At 35.7% G+C, this 26,987-nt stretch overlaps 1 protein-coding gene across 5 annotated transcripts in view; it reads left to right on the top strand.

Moving 5' to 3' along the window:
• The window catches only part of ANKS1B (ankyrin repeat and sterile alpha motif domain containing 1B), a 1,349,660-nt gene that overhangs the window by 1,031,703 nt on the left and 290,970 nt on the right, over positions 1-26,987 (top strand). The gene's annotated exons all lie outside the window — the stretch shown is intronic.

Here is a 26,987-nt window from a genome sequence, read left to right as displayed (position 1 = left end):
CTTAGTTGTTAACCAATCAGAGTGGATTGTCACTTGCTGGAAATACCCACTCCTCAAAGGCATATAAACATTTGGAGGTCTCCATGATTCATGGTTGATTTACAAGAGACAGTCAAATGACTATCCATTTATTAATTATTTGCTAGTCATAATCAATAAAATTATTAATTACCCATAAATCACTTCTCTTCTTTACAGAGCTGGAGGAATAAGGTACCAAATGGTACATTGACTCTCAAATGTAAGTTGTTCTGTCTGCTTCAGTTTCTTTAACTGCTCTTCTTTGTTACCAGGGTTTGTTCAATGGTTGGAGGGAAAGGGAACATTGGGAAATAACTCTGGTATTAAAAAAAAAAGCAGGAATAAAACTTTTTAAGATGTGAGTGCCTTCTTAAACTTTTAAAAATAGAATGTTGGAGATTCTTATATTTTGCAGACTTAACTTTTCTAGCTGCTTGTATTGTCTTGTGCTTAGTAAATTGCCTGGTATACAGTAAGTGCTTAATAAATTCTTGTTGACTGAATGGCTGCCTAACTGTCAGGTAATAATAAAGCAAGCTGTAAGGATGGGGCAACCCAAGCTGTTCTCAGAAGAGAAGCTGCCAAAGAAACAAAAAAAATCAAGAATAACAGCAGGAGCTTATGCTAATTCTAGTCCTTTCTATATGATTTGCAATGTACAAACATTTTCTTATTTGATCCACTCAAAAAAAAAAAAAAACCTCATGAGGAAGAAACTATGATTATTATCACCTCCCTTTTAAATGAGGACACTGAAAACCAAAGAGGCCTTGGTCAAGGTAATATGCCTAGGAAGTATATGAAGCAAGATTCAAATTTAGGACTGCCTATAAGTCCATTGCCTTGTCCATTACATAATGATAATAATCATTTATAGAATGCGTTTAGATTTTCAATGCACTTACAAATAATACCTCATTTCTCTTCAAAACAACCCTAGAAGACAGGGGCTATTATTGTCCCCATTTTACAGATGGGGAAACTGAGGTAGGAAGAGCTTAAGTGACTAGCCCAGGACCACCTAGATACTAAGTGTCTGAAACCCGATTTAAACTCAGTTTTCCTGATTCCTAGCCCAGCACTTACTGTGCTACCTAGATGCTAATAATAATAATAATAATAATAACAATAATAATCCTGCCTCATCACATACTAATTGTGTGACTTGCAAGTCCCTTAACCTTTCTGGTTCTCAGTTTCCTCATTTATAAATACATGGCTATGACTAGAGAGCTTATGGGTTTCATCCAGCCCTCTAGCTATAATCCCATGATTGAATAATGACCTAAGGATGTAACTTTTTCATTTACAAAATTCATATTACTTTTCTTCATTATTCAGTCATTTTCAGTTGTATCTTACTCTTCATGACCCTATCTGGGGTTTTCTTAGCAGAGATATTAGAACAGTTTGCCATTTCCTTTTCCAACTCATTTCATAGATGAGAAAATGGAAGGCAAACAGAGTTATATGACTTCCTGAGGAAACTGAGGCAAAGAGAGTTAAGTGACTTATCCAGGCTCACACAGCTGGTAAGTGTCTAAGGTCTGATTTAAACTCAGGAAGATGAATCTATCCACTGCACCACCTAGTTACTGTCTTTAAGTTTGAAGGGATTTCAATGACAAAGGACAAACCACAAATATTTCCAGAGAACCAGTCAGTAGGCCAACCTCATTAAGGAGCAGAAGGAAATGACAATATTTTACTACTTTTTGGGGAATTGGGGTTTTGTTTAAGGAGGAGAGGAAGGATGAGGAGCATTACATATTGAAATAGATTTTTAGGCTACAACAGGAACTTGAAATGAAGATTTCATCTTCTGGAAGATTGCTATCTGCCCCCACATTGATGAGATGTCATGATTGATTGATACATGCATATTAAGGAAGCCCAACCAGCACACAAGTTATTTTGTTGAGAAGGAAAAGCATAGAATTCATATTGGTTGATTTGGAATGCAATTAGCGGAAAAAAAAGAGTAAAACACATCTTTGAGCTAAGTTATAGAGTTAGGGTGAGTGATGGCTAACATGAACAATTGATATCCTAGAAAATAAAAATTCTTATCCCCAAATGGTTATAAAACTGTACATACCCCTTGATCTATCAAAAAAAATTACCAGTGGTATTATAGCCCAAGGGATATCTGTATCCCAAGAGATCATAAAAAAGGGAAAAGGACCCACATGTACAAAAATATTTATAGAAGCTCTTTTTGTGGTGGCAAAAAATTAGAAATTGAAGGGATGTCCATCAATTAGGGAATGGATGAACAAGTTATGGTATGTGGATGTAACAGGAATCCTATTGTGCTAAAAGAAATGATGAGCTGGAGGATGTCAGAAAAACTTCGAAAGACTTATGTGACCTGATACTGAAATAAGAGAATAGTGTACGTAGTTACAACAACATTGTGAGATGATCAACTATGATTGACTTAACTCTTCTCAGCAATAAAATAATCTATAATAATTCCAAAAGTCTCATGATGGAAAATACTATCTACATCCAGAGAAAGAATTTTGACCTCTAAATGCAGATTAAAGCTTACTGTTTTCATTTTGTTGTTGTTTGTATTTTCTTTTTCATGGTTTTTTCCTTTTGTTCTTATTCTTCATTCACAATATGACTGATGTAGAAATACATTTAACATAATTGTACATGTATTAAACTATATCAGATTGCTTGCTGTCCTGGGGAGAGGAGAGGGAAGGGGAAGAGGGAGACAAATTTGGAACTAAAAAATCTTCTAAAAATGAATATTGAAAGGTATCTTTATATGTAATTGGAAAAAATGAAATACTATTAAGTAGGGAAAAATTTTTAAAAAGTAAATACAAAGTTTTATTTAAAAATATTTGAAGACTTGAGTTTTAATTCTGTTTCTGATAAATACCTTATAAGTGACTGGACCTCTCAGTAACCCTATAGTTCTTTATAAACCTCAGGAAAGTCAATGATCTTTGTTACAGAGAGTTTCCTTCTTATGAATTCTAAGTACTGATGAAATCAATCAATTAATAAACACTAAGTGCCTACTATGTACCAGGCCTTGTGTTAAGTGCTAGGAATATAAAAAGAAGCAAACAATAGTCCTTTGTCTCAAAGAACCTCCAAAGTAATGCATGGGTGTGAATCAAAAGGAATGATGACAACTCACATTTGTATGACAAAGTTTGACAAATTGTTTTTTTCAGGACAATCTTCAAGAGTAGTAAATGTTGTTCAGTTGCGATCCACTCTTTGTGATTCCATTTGGGGTTTTCTTAGCTATAATACTGGCATTGTTTGTCAAATCCTTCTCCAGCTGTTTTTACTGATGAGGAAACTGAGGCAAACAAGGTTAAGTGACTTGCCTGGATCACACAAATAGTAAGTGTTCGAGGCCAGATTTGAATTTATGAAAATTAGTCTAACTGCAGACCCCAATATTCTATCCACTGCGCCATCTAGCTGTTTCTTTGTGTAGTAAGTAATGAAAGTGTTATTTTGCTGATTTTATAGATAAGGAAAATGAGCATGATTTTATGGTTAAGAAAAACGAATCTGTCCCTGTTCACATAGGTACTAAGAGAAGTTGATTATATAATGATAATTCATATTTCATTAAAGTACAAACCTTACATAATTTAGCTTCATAACAATCTCATGAAGTAAAGAGTATAAGTAAATCCCTTTCACAAAGAAGTAAACTGAGACTCAGAGAGAGTGGTGTCGGACACTGCCAGACACTGCGAGATAATGGAGAGAGCTCTCCCTGGTCCTGAAAGAGAAAGCCTGGAACACAATTCCCGTTCCTCATGTTTGCTTTCCATATGTGAATAATTTCCCTGAATCTCAGTTTCCTCCCCTATAAAATGAAGGGGTCAGAATAGATGACTTCCAGTTCTGTGGATATGATTCAGTGATAAGTAAATGGCAGAGTCAGATCTAGGTTTTCAGTTCTGAAATTATTTCTACTGTGCCATTTGCTATTGCACTAAGCTAAGGATCTGTCTCCCTACAGTGGCTAATAGATGCTATTTCAAGAGAGAAAGTCCATGGGGAAAGTCTTAGGTTTGAAATCAGTGGATCTGTGTTTAAATGCCATTTACAGCTATAGGATATCTATATTTAGATTTAGATAGAAAGATATAGAGATAGATAATGTAGATAATATAGAGAGATATAAATAGAGAGAGAGAGATAAATATAGGTATTTATATCTATAGGATATAAAGATAGTTCCTTAATCTCTCTGGGCTTCCATGCCTTCATTTGTAAATGAGGGGGACTGAATTGGACAACCTCTAATGTCTCTTTTTTGGAATCTTTTGCACAGATTTCCCTTTCCATATCCAAAATGCAATTAGGCAGGTTTCATGGGCTTAAACAAAGGAGGTAATTTTTCCATATCTCTGAAACACGTTACTATGACAAACCTAGACCCCTTCACATGGTGGGAAACTGAGTCACGTGCCCCTAGAGCATTTTTCTGTTATTTTTTGTTTTGTTTCTATTAGAATTTTATTTTGTTGAGGATAGTCCAACTCCAATGAAGGAACACTGATGATTTTCATTTATGCTTCTGATTCTTCATTTTTCTGAGATTAATTATCTACCCAATGTGTAATTCATCCAGATCTGCAGCTTCTGCTCCATGTTTTGGGGTGTGCCATCAATTCTTAGCACTTCCAACAAAGACTGACCAGAGAGAAGTGAGGAGAACTGGAAGGAGTCATATCAGTCCTTGAACAATGGTAGCTGCTAGAGAAAAGGGTAGTAGGTTTATAAGATCATAGTTTCAGTCCAGCCTCCTCCTTTTCAAGATGAAGAAACTGAGATATTGGGAGTTAAGTGACTTGTCCAAAGTCTCACTTGTACTAAAAAATAGGTTATATAAGCTTGTCTTATTTTATCTCATAAAAGAACATAGAGCTAAACCTATAAGGGAGCTCAGAAAATCTTTAGTCCAACTTAGTTATTTTATAAATGGAGAAACTGAGACCCAAGGAGATTAAATTACTTTCCTAAAATAACAGGGCTAGTAAATAGCTTAATTTGAGTCCTGGTCCCCTGTCTCAAAAATAAAATGTTCTTTTCCTTTTATTGTCGATTTAAAAAAAAAAAAAACATTTCTTTAACCATTTGAGGTCCAAAAGAGAATAAAAGATACTACAGTCCTTTTTCAGAAATATTTGCACTATTTATGGTCGCTTACTTATAGAATGAGTTCTTGAGAACAGAATTCACATGCATGTATGTTTATATGCATATCACATAGATATATAATTATATTAGTATTAGTGCAGATTCATTATATTCTACATTGATAAATCTACATGAAATTTGACCATACACTTTTAATTAATTTTAAATATTTAAGCCAAAGTCCTATAACACTTCTCTAGAGACCTTCAGCTAGGCTGAATTAAGTCCATTCATTACTACAAAGAGGATCCAGTCAATTAATGATTTCTATACTATTATCTTATTATTACCTTCTCTGACCATCTCTTTCATCTTATCAATAGACATTGATAAAAGGCCCTTCTAATTCTAAATCTATGATAGCATGCAAAGCAAAAGAAGAAAAAACCCAAAACTTCCTTTTCATCATTATAATAATTGGCAAAAAGAGAAATTAATCAAATATCAAAAAATTAAGACTCAAAGAAATGCATCTTTAATGATGAAATTTCAAGTATGGGACAAGTCAAAAAGAAAAGTTTGGAAAGGAGGGAAGAAGGGAGAAAGAAAGAGAGATGGTCAGAAAGAGAGGGAGAGGAGAGAGTCAGAAAGGAGAGACAAGGAGAAAGACATCTAGAGAGAGTCAGACAGAGAGAGAAAGTCATCCAAATGTTCCTATCTCTGTAGTATTAATAGCTCTTACTTTATAATTATAAAATAGTAGTTCATAATAGTTGTAAAAATGGCAAATCATTTTATATACATTTTTTCATTTCCTCTATGAGATTGACAAAGCACTTTATTCACAACAATCCCATGAAGTAGGTATATTCCCCATTTTATAGATGAGAAAAACTGAGGTTTGTATTGACTCACCCATATATCATTAGCTAGTAAGTGTCAGTTGTAAGATTTGAACTTAGAACTTCTTGAGCTTAAGATCAATTGCTTTTTCTACTGGATCATTCTTCCTATAGGGCCAGCCTTGCAAGAGCACTCTTGGTCCAGCACCAGTTTCTAAACAGAAAATATTCTTCTTGGTAGCTACTAAGTTCCCTGGCTTCCTTTAAGTCCAAATTAAAATTCCTTCTTTTCTTGGAAGCTATCCCAATCCCTCTTAATTTCAGTGCCTTCCCTCTGTTAATTACTTTCCATTTATCCCATCTTTATTTGCTTGCTTTGCAGCTATTTGTTGCATGTTTTCTTCCCTGCTAAATTGTAAATTCCTTCAGGACAAGGACAGTCCTTTGTCCCTTTTTGTATCCCTAGCATTTATGGCTGGCACTTAGTAGGTGCTTAATAGACATTTATTGATTTATTGGTTGTTCTTTAAATAAAGAAATTTACATCCAAATTCCCTATAGTTTATAAGACATTTCTGTAGAGAATCTTACAACTAACACTAACTGATTACTATGAACAAATTGAACTCATCTGAGCCTCAGTTTTTCCACCTATAAAATGGGAAAAAAAATAATACTTTCATCATCTATCTTATAAGAGAGTTGTGATAAAAATGATTATATTAATAATAATAGCTGGAATAGCTAAATGATGCAGTGGCTAGAATACTAGGTCTAGAATCAGGAATATTTAATTTCAATTCCAGCCTCTGACTTTTACTAGCGATATGACCTAAGGTAAGTCACTTAACCCTGTTTACTTCAGTTTTCTCATCTGTCAATTGAGTTGGAGAAGAAATAGCAAAGCACTCCAGAATCTTTGCCGAGAAAACCCCAAATTGGGGGGAGGGGGTTAAAGAATTAGACGTGGTTGAAATAATTGAACAACAACAATAACATTTCTATGTATTTTTGTGTTCTGGATCCCTTTGGGTAAAGCCTCTTCAGAATAATATTGTTTAGTGCATAAAATAAAATATATAGAATTTCAAAGGAGATTTCAAAATGATTTTGAAAGACAATTTTCAGACTGTTGTGGGGCTTTAAGTCCATGGACACCAAAGTAAGATTACCTGCTTTAGTGGAACGAACATGAGAAATGTAGGCTGAAATTCTGACTGACACTCATTTCCTATGTAATTTTGGGCTTTAGGTTCCTCAGCTGTCAAAAGAGCAGATTGGATTAGGTAGCCTCTAAGATTATCTTCCAATTTTAAAACTCAAGACCCTAAATTCCTAATCTGGGACTTAGCCAACACTAGATTCATGGACATTTTGTCCTTCCTCATTTGGGTTAGTCTAGTGCTTTTTTACCTTGTTATAATTAAAGGCACTGATGCTCAACCAGCCAGGCTTGATGCTTTCTAGCCCTCTAGGCTTTGATCAGAGCATTTCTAAATATAATAAAAATCTAGCGATTTATTTGCTCTCTCCATGTAAAACCTGTTGGTCTCCACATTTAGCTTGAGATTTTTGAAACTGTTTCCATAGCAATCAAACATCTACCTACAATTTTTTTGTCTTGCATGTTGAAGTCTAAAGATTCTCAAGTATGTTTTTAGACCTGTAAAATATGCTTGTCAGAGCTAATGCCTGATGCTTCCTTTAAAAAAATAACAAAAAGAATTAAAAAGCAGAGCTATAGCTTTTCTCATCATTAGTCTTGAAATGTTTTAATTAGATAGCAAATGGAGGTCATTGGGGGCAACTAAAACTGAATAGTAGCAGAGGACCCCTAATGGATCTTTTTTTTTCCCAAGTAGAAACTTGGAGTTTCATATGCTGATTGGAGAATTGATCTGCCAGCTTTGCTTTTATTCAGGCAGTGGCTTAAAAGTTGTGAGTGAATCTGAAATAAGCCTTGAGATGTGGAGGTATTATGAGACAATGGAAAAAAATGGAAACTTGGAATGTTCGAATGCCATCTGTAACAAATCCTTATCTGTGTGAATTTGAGCAAATTTCTTAAACTCTGTGAAACTATTTCCTCATCTATGAAATAAGAAGATTAGATTATAGATGCTATATAAGACCACTTTCCATTTTTTAAATATCATGGACCCTAGCCTTCAGTTATTTTCAGGCTCAGTCCCAGTCTGATACCTCATATTTATTACCAAAGTCTCAGGATCACTTTAGGGTTGGCAAAAGTCAAGACATCTACCACTGATCTTGAGTCCCTATTTTGTTACTTTTGTTTAAATAAAACCAGAGTGCACAGATTCTATCTATTCAATTGATTTTTCCCAAGATATTTGCCTAGCACAACCCACAACCGTCTGGTATATTCAGACAGGTCATTTTTTAAAGTTTTTGATAAGAAGACATTATGAAGTCAGTCGGTCAGTAAACATTTATTATTCACAGACTATGTGGCAGGCATTGTGCTAAGTTCTGGATATACAAAGAAAGACACAAGATAGTCCATGCTCTCAAGGACTTTACAGTCTAACAGGGGAGACAGCTTGAAAACTATATCAAAACAAGAGGTAGGTAAGTAGGTAGGTAGATAGATAGATAGATGGATGGATGGATAGATGGATGGATAGATGGTTAGATAGATAGATAGATAGATAGATAGATAGATAGATAGATAGATAGGTGGATGGATGGATGGATGGATGGATGGATAGATAGATAGATAGATAGATAGATAGATGGATGGATAGATGGATAGATAGATGGATGGATGGATGGATAGATAGATAGATAGATAGATAGATAGATAGATAGATGGATGGATAGATGGATGGATAGATAGATGGATGGATGGATAGATGGATGGATGGGTAGGTAAATAAGAATTATAGAAAGTTATAAAGACAGAGTTAGAGATATAGGTAGGCAGGTAGGTAGATAGATATGATAGAGATAAAGACAGAGATATAGAGATAAGAGAGAGAGACAGAGACAGAGGCACAGAGAGAGAGAGAGAAAGAGAGAGACAGATAGAGATGCATCCTATAAATTGGAGATAATCAACAAAGGATAATAACTAGTATTGAAGAGGACCAGGACAGACTTCTTATAGAAGGTAGGAGTTTAACTCAGATGTGAAAGAAATGAGAAGTTAAAAGGCAGAGATGAAAAAGAAAAGCATCCCAGGCAGAGGGCAGCCAGTAATAATTCCTGTAGTCCAGGAGATGGAGTATCTTATTCAGATAGGCCATTGTCACTGAATTGCAGAGTACAGGAAAGAAGATAGAAAATATAAAATATAAAAAGACTAGAAAGGAAAGGTAATGAAGGACTTTGTAAAACAAACAGAGGATTTTATCTTTGATCCTGAAAGTGATGGGGAGAATCTGGAGTTATTGGGCAAGTGGGGTGACATGGTCAGATCTGCACATTAGAATTCCACTTTGAAAGCTTCTTGGAGGATGGACTAGAAGGAAGAGAGGTATATGGCAGGGTGACTTAATCAGCAGGGTATTGAATGATCTCCAGTGCCATACTCTGGATTGCCAAATCATAAATTATCCTCCCCAAGCTTCTCATGTCCATTCCTTTCCCTCCAGTAACATATTATAGTTGCTACCTTGATCACCTTTCACCTGAACTCCTATAAGATGGCCTTATAATTGGCTTATTAGATTATAGACTCTCCCCTGTCCAATTCAACCTCAATGTGGCTACCAAAATAATATCAAGTAACATCAATGCCTCCCCATTTCCCTTTGAATAAAATAGAAACTTATCTGGCATATGAAGCCCTTCATAGTTTGGTTCCAGCTCATATCTCCATGTTTATTGCATTACATAACTCTTTCACTGTATTTTTTAGCCAACCTAACTTCTTTGCTATTTCCAAGATTTGTTATACATAAAAGTAGCTAAATGGCACTCTGTAAAAGTAGATGGATTTGAATTAAAAGGACATCTGAGTACAAATTACAAGCTATAAAAACCTGGGTAAGTCATTCATTCCATCTTTGCCTCAGTTTCCTCACTTGCAAAAGGAGACTAGATGGCCTCCGAATATAGTATTCTGTGATCTTTTGTCTCTGAGGCCTTTCACAAGTTTCTTCCCCTTTGCCTGAAATGTATCCTTCCTTCTTCGATACCTCTTAAATGTGAGACGCCCTCAAAGGCTCAATTCAGGTCTCCTCTTCCAAAGCAGTGGCATCAGACTCAAATAGAAACAGGTCCTTGCCCTCAGAATATTGACCTAGAAAATCATAAATTAACATTATTTCTGTCATATTGTATTTTTATTTGTTTTCTGAAATATTTCTCAATTACATTTTAATCTAGCTCAGTATACACTGGAGTCCTGTAGCTAGCTGGCCTCTAGTTTAACATCTCCACAAATCTAAAGGAATACTTTTTCCCAATCCCCTTAAGTGTTAGTTTTCTCAAAATCTTTTTCAAATTATTATGTGTATTCCTAACTGGTTATATATACCCTTCCCTCAATAGAATGTAGGGTTCTTAAGGTCAAGGACTGTGTTTCCTTTTATTCTTTTATTCCTAGGACCCAAAACAATGACTTATATAAATTGCTTATTAAATTATTGTTATCCTTTTGTGGGAATATGTAATGGAACCATAAAGTACCTAAATTCTATGACCATGTTAAAAAAAACTAACAAAATAACCAAAAAAAAAATAATTAAAGCACAAAAAAGAAGTTTGCCACTAGGATGTGGGTGATATATCCCTATGGGCAGTGTGGTTTTGGTGCTTTGGTAGATTGTAAGCTCTTTTGGGGCAGAGACCTTTTCATTTTTTTGTGTGTCTTCAGGGCCTAATGTGGTGCTTTTTATTCATTAAATACTTAATCAATGCTTCTTATTATCAGAGCTAGAATGCTAAGATATGTTCAAGGTCATTTGGTCCAACTCCCTTGAATTTCACATGAGGAAATGCACTTGCAGAATTGAAATGATTGTTCAAGAGTATACAAAGATGAAGTGGCAGACTTGGAATTCAAGCTCATGGACTTGAAATCTTTATGCAGTGTTCATTACACATCATATGTTATTGAAATAAATTTGAGTAAATTGATTTGAATTGGGCTTGGGCCTGAACAAATGGCTTCATTCTTTTTCAGATTCAGCTCAGGCCTTTTGAGAGGAAGGGAATAAGAGTAAAAGGGGGTGATGGGAAGAGTCAGAAATGATATCAGCTAGAACCCAGATTCCCAGGCTTCCTTCTATGGCCTCCAGATACAGCTTAGTTATCTAATCACTTACTCTGACTGGAGCTGATAGACCAAGCCCATCAGTAGCAGTGATTATGCCAGATCTCCCAAATACAATCTCTCAGTTCCTATTAGTTCCTTGATTTTGGTATTTGGCAAGTAGAACCTATGGACAAGGAAGAAGGAGAATAATGAGGACTCCCTCCCCTCCCCTGCTCCTCCTTTCCCTCCTCTTTTTCTCCCTTTCTCCTTTTCTCTCTCTCTCTCTCTCTCTCTCTCTCTCTCTCTCTCTCTCTCTCTCTCTGTCTCTGTCTCTCTCTCTTTCTCTGTCTCTTTCTCTATCTCTCTCTCTTTCTGTCTCTCTCTGTGTCTCTCTCTGTGTCTCTGTCTCTCTCTCTGTCTCTCTTTCTCTGTCTCTCTCTCTCTCTTTCTCTCTCTCTCTCTTTCTCTGTCTCTCTGTCTCTCTCTGTGTGTGTGTGTGTGTGTGTGTGTGTGTGTGTGTGTGTGTTTCATTGTCATTATGTGAAAAGCCCCAGGTCAAACATATGTGCTTAATCGGAGGAAATCTGTGAAGAGGTCAGAATGGTGTAATAGCAAAGGATATTGAACCTAAGTAAAAATCTTCCTTTATCTGTATGATATTGAGAAAGTTATCTAACTTCTCTAGGCCTCAGTTTCCTGAGCTAATAAAATGAAAGGAGCTAATAAAATAAAATGTCTTCTTCAGTTCTTCCCAGTTCTAAATCTATATTCCTAAGGTCAACCATCAAAGGGGGGGAGAGGGGATGAGAGGGATGATATTAGAATTTGAAACTATAAAGAATTTAATATTATATTTATACTTTAATATATTTAACATCTTCTGGTCATCCTGCCATCTAGGGGAAGGGGTGGGGGGAAGGAGGGGAAAAATTGGAACAAAAGGTTTGGCAATTGTCAATGAGGTAAAATTATCCATACATATAACTTGTAAATAAAAAGCTATTTTAAAAAAATTTAATATTATAGATGGAAACTATGACTTTATGAAGATGTTTAAATTCTCTGAGTATCATTTTCTTTATCTGAGGAAGGAGGAAAAGTTAGAGAAAAACAGAGAAAGAGAGACAGAGACAGAGATAGACAAAAATAGAGGCAGACACAGAAATACAGAGAGACAAAGACAAAGAGAGACAGAGGTAGAGAGACAGAGACAGATACAGAGACACAGAAACACAGAAACAGACAAAGACAAAGACAAAGATCTTTGGGGATCATCATTATAAATCTATGATCTTATGAAGTCACTTGATCTCCTTGGGTCTCAATTTCCTCATTAAAAAAATAGAGATAAGAGGTAGGACTTTAGAATCTACCTTCATAAATCTGTGATTCTATGAAGACACTTAACCTTCCTAGGTCACAGTTTCCTCAATTGATGAGACAGGAGTTGAAATTTGGGGCCCACTGGCCTACATTCATAATCCTGTAAAGTCACTTAACCTCCTTGAATCTCCATTTCCTCATTTGTTAGGGGGTAAAAACAGGAATAGGCCTGGATGACTTCTAAGGTCTCTTCAGCTCTCAATTTATGATTTGAACAGGGTCTTAGTGTCAGTTTGCCTCCCCCATTTTATAGCTAAAACATAATATGAGCTCAACTGATATAAAGAAGTCAAACCTTCAGGCACTCATGTCAAACCACACTCAGAAATAATAGTTTGTTTTTACCATCAGAAGAGGTCTACTTTTTATCCTCCTACACTAAAATCCTTTTGACATTCCAAATGGCCATGGCTTTTGTCATTGGATTTGTGAGACATCAGCTGTTTCCAGGGCAAGCTTCAGTCCTGACAAATGTGAACACGCCGCTACCTGGTTGTGAGGTAAGGGGAGCTCTCTGAGAGAACAACCTGCAAAGCTTTATTGGGAGACAGGGAGAATAACAAGTGAATGCTCTCACAGCGACTGTTATGGCCCATGGCATTTAGCTGATCATATCTCAAATCTAGCATTTGTCTGTTTCAGAAACGACTGGCTCCAGATGGGCAGCTTTGGGAAACGGGCCAGTTGGAATGGATCTGTTTGCTTCCATAGGGTTTATGTTTTCCCACTTCTCATCTCTCGTAGAAAGGGAGGCCTTTTCCCTCCTCCTTCCCTTCTTCCCTTATTCCTTCCCTTCTTCCCTCCCTTCCTTCCTTTTTCCTTCCCTCCCTTCCCTCTTTCCCTCCTTCCCTCCTTCCTTCCTTCCTTCCACCCCTTCTTTTTTCCTTCATTTCTTCCTTTCTTCTTTCCTTCCTTCCTTCTTTCCTTTCTTCCTTCCTTCTTTCCTTTCTTCCTTTCTTCCTTCTTTCCTTCCTTCCTTTCTTCCTTCTTTCCTTCCTTCCTTCCTTCCTTCCTTCCTCCCTTCCTTGACCAAATGTTGCTTCATAGTTCTTTCCCCTCTTTGATTCTGTTATATTAAGAACAGGGTGGTTGTACTTTTTTAAAAATTAAATATAATGTGAGATAGTTTATAGATTTGACCCTGAACATATGGCATCTTAAAAAACTAACAACCAAGACAGCCATTTTCTTCTCAAAGTAGAGAAGTGAGAATTGTAAGTTTGAAATATGTTCTACACTCTCTGACCCATCTTTGAACTCAGTTGGCTCATCTAGATGTGTTGGTCTTTTGTTTTATTTTGGTCACTATAAGGAACTGTTCAATGGAGATAGAAGGGGAAACAACCATGTTTTTAAAAGTAAACAAATAAAATACAACAATAAAGCTATTTTTTAAAAAAAGTTTGAAACATATTTCAAAAAACATAAATATGAGATGAATTAGTGTCATGTGTAAGATGAGCTTAGCCCGAGATGATATGAGTGGGTAACCCCCAAAGAATCAGCTAGCATTCTCTTTCCCACAGCTACCTCCCTTCCTGCTAGCTCCCTCCGCTTGCTCTTGCCCACTTGGAAAATGTTCCATGTTCAGTTGGCAGACTCAGGATCAGGTCATTTTAACTCTAAAGCTCTACATCCTTTTGTACATTCTATCCATTTTCATACAATTCTTACATTGATTCCCTCAATGCAATGTAGCATTCCAATAATCAAATTTCCAACCGTATATACTTCATTAGGTGAATGATTTATCCTACAGCAGGAAAGGACCTTAGAGATCACCTAATCCAGTCTTCTTATTTTACAGATGAGGAAACTGAGGTCAGGAGAGGTGAAATGACTTGTCTAAGTGATACAGATAGTAAATCTGTATTATGGTAAATATCATATATATTATATGTGTGTGTTATATATAGTAAATATCAAAGGTAGATTACAGATTGACAGTTGGAAGGGTTTTTAGATTTCATTTAGATCAATCTCCTCATTATATAGAATGTAAACTCCTTGAAGGAAGGGACTACACTGTAGTTTCTGTATATTCAATTCAATACACATTTCCTAGCACTTAGCAAACATTTCATAAATTCTTATTTTTGGATTAAAGTCAGTAGGACCCAGCAAAGTTAAGTAACCTGCTCTAGATTATCTGTTTAGTAATGGCAAAGCCAGGATTCAAATTAACATGATGATAGATCTTCCAGGGCCCTGTCCTTTGGGAAATCACTGGTGATACTTCCATCAGTGCTTCCTTATTTCTTTATTCTTTCACCATGTACTTTTCTTCTAAATTCTTGTGGGGTTTTTTTTCCTTTTCCTATTTATTGCTGCCTTTTCCCACTGCCAACAGCTTCCAATACTTTTGCTTTATTACAAAGATAGGAGAAAACAGACTTCATTCATATATATAAAAGTATATATAATATTCTGTATTAAATATGCAGATGTATGCATAGAAAATAATTCCCTCCCGCCTCAATGAATATAGTCATACAAGGTAGAGAATTAATCACAGTGCATTAATGAACTCTTAAGGTAACTATAAAGATTTGTATAGACAAATTTATGAATCATTTATGATTCATTTATGTCATTTGTGAGTCACAAAAATAATAATATAATTGACCAAGCAAACAAATTAGCCACACCCTGGGGGATTTAAATAGCTAAAACCTGAATGAATTTCAGCAGTTTAATGAATGACAAGTAACAGATAAAGAGAGGTGAATTCTAAAATAAAGAGAAGATTCAGTTTCAAAGAATGGGACCACTAGCATAATTCAAGAGAACTAATTTTGCTTCTAAGAAGCAGATTTTAGAAACCCAGCTGAGCAACCACCCAGCAAAGATGCTCTACTCAATGAGAATTACATGAAATCATTACAAAGAGAGAAAGCACTTCAAATACCTCCATTATCAGAAGTTGTAAGTTGTCTTTGTGGTACATGAATCCCACATGTGTATTTGACTATAATATTGTATTCTAACTTAGAGTCCATTGTATACATTGGTTATTTGTGGGAGAACATCTTTAGATTTCTAGGGGAGATGTTTTATAGTTATTTTTCATACTATTCCATTTTTTATTGTAAATGCCTTTGCTAAAAACAAATTATATCTACTGGTTGATTATTAATAGGAATTACACTGGTGAAGGTTCATAAACTACAGTGTTAAAAGTACAGATCCATAATGTTATTCCTGGTTATATCCCAAAGATAGCAGCTATTCCTTCTGGGGATGTAACACTCAACTTGAAGGACAATTTAGAGAAGTAGCCCTGAAAAGATGATATATGAATACTCATATTTCTAACTGTTGCCTAAAACGTGCCAGTTTTATATGTGTGGGTTTAAATGTATAACATACAACACTATATATATAATATATACACATATATATGTATATATATATATATATCATATATATACACACATATATGTATATATATATTATATATATACACATATATATGTATGTATGTATACAAATACCATAATACATACATATACATATGTGTGTGTGTATATACGTATATATATGACAAGAGATAACACGGCATAGGGAATATAGAGCTATCTTCACATCCTAGAAAACCTGAATTCAAATTTTGCTTCTGTTATGTACTAGCTCTATGACACTGAGCAGACCATTTAACCTCTCGTTTCTCCTCCTTCCCATCTCATTCTTCTGTCTCCTTTGCTGGGATCCTTCTCCAGATTACACCCTCCAAATCTAGATATCCCTCAGAGTTCTGTCCTGTGTCTTAGATCACTCAGACAGATAGAGAATCAGGAAACAGGAAAGAAAAAATATATCATAGAGGAAATAGTGATGAGCCATACCAAAGACTTCAGAGAGGTCAAAGAGCATAAAATCTGAGAAAACACCATTGGATTTGCCAACTGAGAAATGGTTTCAGCAGAAGGTGAATGTTTGTTCTCTTTCCTTTCCTCCTTCCTGGTTCTGTATCTTTTCCTCTGTACCCTTCACTTAATTTAAGTCTTCCAGGATTTCTCTTAATTTGATTTATTCATTGTTTTTGATTGTACAATAGGATTTGATTATGTTTTGTTTACCAGAAATGTTTTCAGCCATTCATTCTCCAATCTACAGGTTCTTAAGGGGTCTTAATGGTCGTCAAATTTCAAGAGGTTCATAAATTTGAATGTGAAAAATATATATTTTATAAAATTACCTCTAAATTAAAGTTAGTATTTCTTTCCATTATAAATATAAGTACCAAACATGATTGTCAGAAAAAGTCCATAAGATTCACCAAATTGCCACAGGGGCCATGACACAAAACAGGTTGAAAACTGCTCTACTTGCCCCCTTTGTTTTCAAATTTTTATTATCACAAAAATACATATCATCTTCTCTCCTATGACACTGACACAACTCCAGCACAAACCCTTACATTTACTCCTAGATCAGTGCAATAGCTGCTAGTGGGTCTGTCTACTTTTCTTCCTCACTCTTATCCATCCTCCATTCAGCCACCAAAGTGATTTTCCTAAAACACATGTCCAATCATCTCCCCCATTCAAACTCCAATAGCTTTCTATTGTCTCCAGGATTAAATACAAAATGCTGTTTTTGGTGCTCAAAGACCTTCCTAATCCAGTCTCCTCCTGCTTCCTCAGTCTTCTTACACCTTACTCCCTGACATGTCCTCTTCAGTCTATCGGCTCCCTGGCTGTCCCTCAAACAAGATCTTTCATAGCTTAGTTCTAGACATTTTTTTTGGCAATGTTCTCTCTCTTCCACTCCAACTACTGGCTGCCCAGACTCTCTTTAAGTCTCATCTAAAATCTTACAGAAAGCTTCCCCCTCTTAATTCTAATGCTTTCCTGTTGATCCTATTTATTCTCTCTCCTTCCCTCCCTCTCTCTGTTTCTCACCCCTTCCTATCTCTCTTCCTTTCCCTTTCCCTCTCTGTATGTCGTTTCATATTTCTCTCTCCCTCCTTCTTTCCCACCTTCTCCCTCCTTCCCTCTCTCTCTCTGTCTCTCTCTCTCTGTTTCTGTCTCCTCCCTCTCTCTTTTTCCTCCCTCCATCCTTCCCTCCCTCTGAGTCTCTGTCTCTCTTTTCCTTTCCCTCTTCCTCTTTCTTTCCCTCCCTCCTTCTCTGTGTATGTGTGTGTGTTACGTGCTGTTTCCTCCATTAGATTGTAAGCTCTTTGGGGGAAGGAACTATCTTTTGCTAGTTTTTCTATCTCTAGCACAGAGCCTGATAGTAGTAGGTTATATAAATACATTTGTGTTGATTGCTTAATCAATTAAGCACCTACTACATACTTTGTCATAAAGCTATCACATAAAACTGTCACATGTTTGAACCAGAAGTATAATATTTGAATGATGACAATAATGTAAGAAAATTAAATTGAAGTCAGATGCCATATAATTATAATGATTAATCTTGGCCCAATAAAAAAAAAGATGAAAAAATATTAGCTTCTTTTTCTTGAAGAGGTGATTGCCTAGGGATGCAGAATATTATAGACATTTACAGATTTAGTTTTTAACTAGTAAGATTTGCTCGACTATTTCTTGTTGCTGTCACAAGGAAGACTTGTTGAAGAGGATGGAGGAAGATTTCCTAAGTGACTGGTTTAAAAACAGAAGGCAACAGAATTTTATAGAAAAGACTAAAAATCCAGCCATACCACCTTGGCTTGGCCCCAACCAGGACTCATTCACATTCTTTTCCTTTGTGAGGAGCTTTCATGAAATATAGCAACTTGCCTGGATTTTGCTGCTAACCTGACCATCTGGCTAGTATTTCGAATGGTGAGAATTGCCGGGCAGGAGCCCATGGGACTAGAATGCTTTTGGATACTAAGTCCCAACTGGCACCTGGCAGTACCACCTGGAGTTTTAGAAGCTCCCAGCAAATCATGGCAAAGAACTGACAGGTGGCTCAGCACAGGGGTTAATGTTGGGCTTTGTATATCGACCATTCTATCTTTATTCAAATTTTCGCCATTTCTCTGACCTGTCAGCCTGAACAAAGAGATGTATTTCATGTGACCCACGTCCCAAATGGAACACAGTACTGTCTACGTTATAATCTATCACAAAGCCAAAAGCTGACATTTTGACTATACTCTCTGTCTATTGTCTCAAAAGGGAAATAAATCCAAGATAGACGGAATGACAACTGCCATCTATATAGTGCTTTAAAGTCTTCAAATGAATTATGTATGGTATGTGATCTCCTTTGAACCTCTCAACAACCTTGTTAGATAACTCCCATTTGTATTTTTATCCATATTTTACAGTTGAAAAACTGAAGCTCAGAGATTCTAAGTGATTTTCTCATTATACCCCTACTGATACAATGGATAGAGCACCAGACTTGGAATTAGGAAGACTTCTCTTCATGAGTTCAAATCCAGCCTCAGATACTTTATGATCCTAGGCAAGTCACTTAATCCTGTTTGCCTCAGTTTCCTCATCTGTAAAATGAACTGAACAAAGAAATAGTAAAGCAGTCCAGCATCTTTGTCAAGAAAACCTCAAATGGCATCATGAGGAGTTAGGATCAAAATGACTAAACAACTACAACATTAGTAAGTTCAAAGTGGTGGGATTTGGATCCAGATCTTAGGCTCTGTCTGAGAGGTAACCTTTCATCTCATCTTGCTGGGCATCAGCTCTTTGGGTCGCCTCCATACCATGCTAACTGTACTTAGCCATCATCTTCATATCCATCCCAGACTCTGTCCTTGGTACTCTCAAGCTTTCTAATTAGACCCCTCTTTCCCTTTTATGTTAGCTTAGAAGGGATTGCTTCTATTTGTATCCCCAGGGCTTAGCACAATTCTTGGCACATAGCAAGCACTTAATAAATGTTCTTCTACTCTACCTGTCCTTCTTTCTCTATCTACTTCCTGCTCTGTTTATCTATTTACTTATCTATCATCCATCTATCCACTCATCTCGCTGCATTTGTATTCCATCATGTTTGCCTATCTATCTATCTGTCTCTCTATGTTTGCTGCTGTTGCTATTCACTTATTTCAGTTGTGTTTTATTCTTTGTGACCTCATTTGGGGTTTCCTTGGCAGAGATATTGAAATAGTTTGCCATTTCTTTCTCCAGCTCATTTTACAGATGAGAAAACTGAGGCAAACAGAGTTAAGTGCTTTTGCCCAGGATCACATAGCCAGTAAGTGTCTAAGGCAGGACTTGAAGTCATGAAGATGAATCTTCCTGATTCCAATCTCAGGATTCACTACTCCAGTAATTCACCATTGAGCTGCCTTCTATCTCTCTTTATCTCCCTCCTTCCCTGTCTATCTACTTAGATATTGCTCTATTCAATGTACAGCTCTATAAGATCTTCAAGGTTACAAATTGTTTTTATCATGGCCTGTATATCCTTAATTTTTATCACACCATAAGGATTTTTTAAATGCCTATTGATTGATTAGCTCTGCATATATTTATCTATACCAATTTAGCTACTAACCACGTTGCTTGGTCACCTTGGAGATCCCTTCCATCTGTAAGTCTATCAAAATAACTATTATTATAATCATCATTGTTTCAGTCACATCTGACTCTTGGTGACTCCATTTGGGGTTTTCTTGGCAAAGATATTGGAAGGGGTTGCCATTTCCTTCTCCAGTTCATTTTAAGATAAAGACCTAAGGCAAACAGAGTTAAGTGACTCATTCCGGATCATGTAGCTACTAAATGTTTAAGGCTGGATTTGATGAATCTTCCTGATTCTAAGGCCAGTGCTCTATCTACTCTGCCACCTAGCTATCCCCTCATTTTTATTGTTAATAATTATAATTATTACATTATATAATTAAATTACATTGGATTATTATATCATTAATAATTATTGTACAACATTTATCTAGTGCTTTCGGATTTACAAACAGTTTATGTACAGTATATTTTAAAAAGTGACCTTGCAAGGAAAATGGGATTATTAAAATCTCTGTTTTACAGCTGAGGAAACTGAGGCAGAAAGCGGTTGAATAACTTGCCTAGGGTTACAGCTAAGTGTCTAAAGCAGGATTTGAATTTCCGTTTCCCTGAATCCAAATCTGGCACTCTTCTCACTCTACTACCATCTAGCTATCTTGATCACATCATCAAAATTGGAAGATACCTTAGAAGCCATCTAATCCAATCTCCTGAGGTCCAGAAATGTTAAGCGATTTGCCCAAAATCCTATCGGTTAAATGACAGAATCAGGATCTCAAGATTTTCTTCTGAGATAAACAGAGCTCTTGACACTTGACGTGGCCGGAAATTTAGACCCATATCTGAGATCATTTTCTTACTGATTTCCACAGAAAATGAAGAATTCCAGGGATCCTGTATTTCTTAGCTTCTTATTCTATTATTTTCACCCTGGCTGAGCTTTTTAATGAACCAGAGAGAAAGCTCTTGATTCTAGGAAATGATAACCTCAGAGTGTAGAGACCATTTTGTCTATTTAAGCCATGACAGTTCCTGAGCCCTGTAGGAGCCTAGTGAATCCATAATGACTGATCCCAACCAGAGGGTTGATTTAGGGATTACTATTCTCCAGATGCTGGCGTCCGAGTGGTAGAGATTTCAGGAGCTGACTGTACTCATCGAAATGGCCACTAGGTGGATCTGGCGTTCTTCTAACTAGAAGCAAATCTCCTTGGGAGAATCTTCGAAATATCCATCCTGCTTTCGCCCTATGGATTCTAAACCTGCTGGGAAATTCAGACCCTAGAATATTTCTTCTTGTGTTGATCCCAGATGGCATAAACCATCTGGGATAGACTTTTGGGAAGGAGTGGTTGGGGGAGTGATAGGTGGGGGCTAAGGGGGAGGGTGTGATTTGTTCTAGTCAATTAAAGATTCAACTTCTGGAATAAAGTTACCACATAGCCCTTTTCCATCAATAGGCAGAGAATTATAGGATGGTGGACTTGGAAATGAAAGAGAGCACACCCACTCACTCATAGTGCCATTTTCTGGATGAGCAAACTGAGGTCCAAAGAAGTCCTACTTTTTTTATTTATAGGACCATAAATCCGGAGCTAAAGGGATCTCAGAAACCAGCTAGTCCAGTGGTTCTCAAAGTATGGTCTAGAGAATCCTGGGGATCTCTGAAACCCTTTTAGAGGGTCTACAAATTCAAAAATAGTTTTTATTTCCAATATGGTAAATGTCTATAAATATAACCCAGATAAACAAAAATGCTTTGGAGAGATCCTTGATAATTTTTAATAGGATAAAGATACTGAAAACAAAAGTTTGAGAACCACTGATTCTAATCCAAGCACCCTACCCCCTTTTTCCAAATGAAGACATTTTGACTTAAAGTAATTAGATTAAAACTTTTCCCAATTTTTTACTTGTATTGTCTAAAGAGTTGGAGTATTGGAAAACAGCTAAAAATACAACGGTTTCCCATTTCCATTGTTGGATCACAAAAAAAGATTTCTCAATATATTCATCACCACTTTCTCTAAAATGGTTTCTTAGATGTCATTTCATTTCCCAGTGTTTTAAATAAATCACTAAACTCTAAGATTTAGAGCAGATGCTGATTGGCACTGGATAAGGAGAGTTTTTCCATTTGAGAGTTTCCTATATCAATAAAATCAAAAGTATTGCACAATGGTAACAGCATTGACTCTGAGATGAAAAACAGAAAAGAAATGAGAAAAATATTGACTGAAGTCAAAAAACCTGAATCCTTATTACCCCTATGATCCCATTTAATAACTCTGACCCTTTTAATGTAAAATGAGAAGGCTAGATTTACTGTAGGTGGGTTCTAACTAGATTGTATATTAATGTCAACATCCATAGTTAAAGGAAATAGTACACTTTAGTTAGAGGTAAAAGAGAATAAGCATGTACTTTTGTTTCCATTCAAATTCAATCATCTATCCAAGGATAGATTTCAATTTAGGAACCCTGGTCTGGACTGGATGCTCCTTTATATTCATTCCAATCTGAAAACCCAATCTCTTACCCAACTTGTAAATCCCTTTTACAAATCCACAACCCTTTGCAATAGTCTCCTTTTTTTTAATTATTGTTATTTACCTCCTGGTAAACTTAACTCATCAAAATCTTTTCCATCCAGTAGAAGAGAAGCTCTTTGGAGGTAGGGACAGTTGGTCTTTTTTGTCTTTATCTCTCCAGTACTTAGCATAGTTCTTGCATATGGTAAGCATTTAATAAATGCCTGCTGGATTCAGAGATTTCTCCCTCTACTTTACAGCTGCTATTATCATGAAGAGCGAGGTGACCTCCCACAAAGCAGACTTTGTAAATTCTCATCCTGCCAACCCATTAGGCAGAATTCCCAGAAACCACAGACCCCAGCTGTTACCTTCTATTTACTCTGAAAGAGTAGGGGAAGGGTAGCTTACCCTGCAGGGCTCCAGGCTGCTAACTCTCCATTGTCCTGCTGCGATAATTCACACCAAAAAGCAGTCATGCTCAAAGATGAACTTTTAAAAAAAATGTTTTAAGAGAGAAATAAAACTTAAGGATAAAATAAATCCATCTATAAATGAAGTAGGGTCTAAAATGAAGACTCATTCCAAATGGCTTCAAGATAAAACTCATCTTTAACCCGAGAGATTTAGTTTATAATTTGAATTAGAAATAAATAGAATTTAAAAAGCAACAGTATAGACTCTGGGGTAAGAGATACTGAATTCGTAGGATTATATATCTAGATTTGGAAGGGGACTCAAAGGTCACCTAATGCAACCCTTTGGTTTTACAGATGAGGAAGCTAAGGTTAGATATTAGGAGGCAGCAAATAGGTGAAATAATAAAAAACCTCCAAAATCTTCTAATCCAGTTCTCTCATTTCATAGGGAAGAAAACAAAAGCCAAAAGAAGTTAAGTTACCCAACGTTCTAAAGGTAATAAACATCAGAGATAGAATTCTAATCTCTGATCCCAGAGTCTGCCGTTGGTGTTTACAATCAGTGCAACTTTGGGTAAATCAATTAACCTCAGTTTCCTCATCTGTAAAGTAAGATTAGATTAAAGTTCCTTCTAGTACAAAATCTGGGATCCTATATCTAATCTCTCTGTCCTCTCAGGGAATTGATCTGGATAGACTCTGAGGTCACTTCTAGACTTAGATTTATGATCACAATACTCAGATTGTAATGCATGAATTATCAGATTACAGACTTGGTTCTCTTCAATAATGAGATGGCCATCTACACTCAGACTATGGGAACTGAGTGTGATTCACAAGGCAGCATTTTCACTTTTTGTTATTGTTTGCTTGCATTTTATTTTCTTTCTCATTTTTTATTTTAGTTTGATTTTTCTTGTGCATCATGATAATTGTATAAATACATATGCGTATATTTAAAAAGAAATATTGTAAATACTAAAAAAGACACTATAAGGAGAACCCATTCCCCAATAGATCATTCTCATAGGCTTATGGATTTGGAGCTATAAGAACTCTGCAAAACTAAATACTCAAAAACCTTCATTTTAGAGATGAGGAATCTCAAAAAGGATAATTGATTTTTCCAGATTTACATGGACCAACAGCATCAAGATTAGGATTTGAATCCAAGTCCTCTGATTCGTATATATGTTAGTTCTCCTACTATACCTCATAACAACAATTTCTAGGAGAAGAAATTAGCCAATTTTATAATTACTTTTAAAATTAACCAAACCCTCTCATAAACAGAGAAGAACAAAATAAAACAACGTTGAGGTACTTTGATGTGCTCATCAAATTGGCACAAAAAAATTAAAAGTGGAGAGATTAATTGCTGAAAAGACTGAAGAGAAACTGAAACTTAATTACATTGTTAGTGGAATTGTAAATGTAACTGTAAGACTTACAAAACTCATAACAGCCTTTGACCTCATGATCCTACTACTAAGACTATACTCAAAGGATGCAATTAAAAAGAAAAAGAAAACCATCTGCTCAAAACATGTACATAGACTCTTTGTTTATAATAGCCCAAAATTGTATAAATAACCTATACCCTAAGGATGTAATTAAAATGAAACTAAAAAGGCACGTTTTTTAAAAATTGGAAGCAAATTTTATGTTATACAATTAGGAAATGGCTGAACAAATTTTGGTATATAAATGTAATATAATATTATTATGCCATTAAATGATAAATATCAGGAACATAAGAAAAAGTAAAATATAATACAAGTACACAATATAATACCAAAAAAGCAGGATTAGAAGATTAGCATATAAATAATCTTTATACAAACAATAAAACTTTGCATGTTTGTAATTGGGGGAGAACCATCAGGAGTCATCATAAAGTAAATAAATAGCAATTTGTTAAAATGTTAAAAAATATAAAATGCTGGTAGAATATTCCTAAATAAAATGCTTGTATTGACTTTTATTAGGGATTTTTCTTAACTAATATTTGTATAGTGTTTCATAAAGTGCTTTACATATATTATTTCATTTGAAATTCACAACAACCTAGAGTAATTAAATGCCATTATTATCTCTGTTTTAAGATAAGGGAACTGAGACTGAAAGAGCTTAAGTGACTTTTTTAGGATCATTTGGCTAAGTGTCAGAGTATTTGAATCCCAAATTCCTGGCTTCGGGTCTCACAGTATCCATTGTACCACCAACCTTTTTGTTCCTTATTATTATTAAGTTTCTAATTTTAAAATAGATCCACTGGTTAAAAACAACAGGTAGAGCTAACTGGAGGGTGTTCCTTACCTCTGTGTCCTAATTGTGTTGCCTTGAGAGATGTTGTTGTATAGTAAATGAGATATTGTGTATAGTGCCTATAAAACCAGCATTCAGCTCTCAACTCACATGTTTGCTAGTGGTATAAACTACACAAGTTACTTAAGATCTCTCAGACAATTTTCTAATGTATAAAATGAGGGGATAGACTCATTGTTCTTCTAGCTCTCAGGCTATGGTTTAAAATAACTCTAATTTGATCTTTTACCTGATGTCTAAATCCATTCTACATATTAATAATTCTTTTTCATGCTTCCTTATACTTTTTCTTTTTCTTATAGTGCTTGCTCTTAGCCATTCCCTACATGAATGGTTCCCCTCCAACACATAATTACCAGGGTACAAGGCTGGTTCCATTCACTATAGAAAAATAGAACCAATATATAGTGTTTATGTTTCCAGGAGAGAATCTCAAAACAATGTAAAGAAATACAGGAACCAGAAGGTGACAAATAAAAAAATATATGAGTGAGAATCAGTTTAGAAACAAGCAATAATATTGTGACATTGAAACAGAAGAAGGATATCGAGATGATCAGGAAACATTACAACTGTGGCATCTAAATATTAGAACTAGTTGTTTTTTTTTTTAAACAAGGGGCAAGTTTAACAAATTCCAAATAATTGTTTTTAAGCAAATTCAACTAAGGTTTAAGGAATATCAGAGACCCCAGACCACTGGCCTCTAAGACAAATTGACTCCAAGACACTACGAGAAGAATTAAGGGAGCCCACCTAAGATACAACAGCTCTAGGAAGAAAGCCTACCTTTCCAGTAGCTTCTTTTTCTAACAAAGCTAAGGTATTTTTATGCTTCTGAAGAAACATAAATGCTGAATGGTCCCTCTAAATTTCAGGACCTTAAGACAAAATCCTGATCACTGACCCCTAACTATAGCTGATGATGACTGGACACTTGCTCAACTTATCTCTTTCCAAAAGATAGAAAAAAAACCATTTTGGCTTTGTCTTAATGAAAATTTCAGGCTTCAAACAAGGGAACAAAATAAGGGGAATTGCTATCCAAGATCTAATACTAATACATAGCTACTAGAATTTGCCAACTAAAAAATAATGAGACCCTTGGGGAAAAACTCAATCTCAAACTGGACTTCATCATAGAAAAAGACAGAAAAGCCCAAGGTGGTCTTGTTCATATTCTAAATTTAGGGAGAGCTGATTTCAAAGGCTTTAGTGAATGGACGGCTAACATCCTGTGATAAGAAACTTTAAAAGGGCACTTGACCAGCATGGATAGCGGATATCTAAGAAAGAAGAGCACAGGTGATTCAGATGATGAAGAGGGGCACGGTCTACAGAGATGAATTCAGATGCCCATTAGTCATTTTAGATTTTACAGACAGACATGAGTTGAAGATAGAAGAAAGAGCCAGAAGTGGAGGATGAAGATCAAGGACCTGCAGCATCTTATAAGAATAGTATCAAGAGGAATAAATCATAGAATGAGTTGATCCTTAGAAGTGAATATTAAGGACAAAATGTTTTATCTAGATGGTGATAGGTTAACTATATCATTGCTTGTGTATTATGGCTCTCAGAACTATAACTAGGGAATATTCATTAGGGTTTGGTCCTAGGGTACTAAAATTTAAAACCCTGTTAGCATATATACTCCT

The sequence above is a fragment of the Antechinus flavipes genome, chromosome 5, assembly GCF_016432865.1.
Source record: "Antechinus flavipes isolate AdamAnt ecotype Samford, QLD, Australia chromosome 5, AdamAnt_v2, whole genome shotgun sequence".
Lineage (NCBI taxonomy): Eukaryota > Metazoa > Chordata > Mammalia > Dasyuromorphia > Dasyuridae > Antechinus > Antechinus flavipes.
This window is presented reverse-complemented; position numbering and strand designations above follow the sequence as displayed.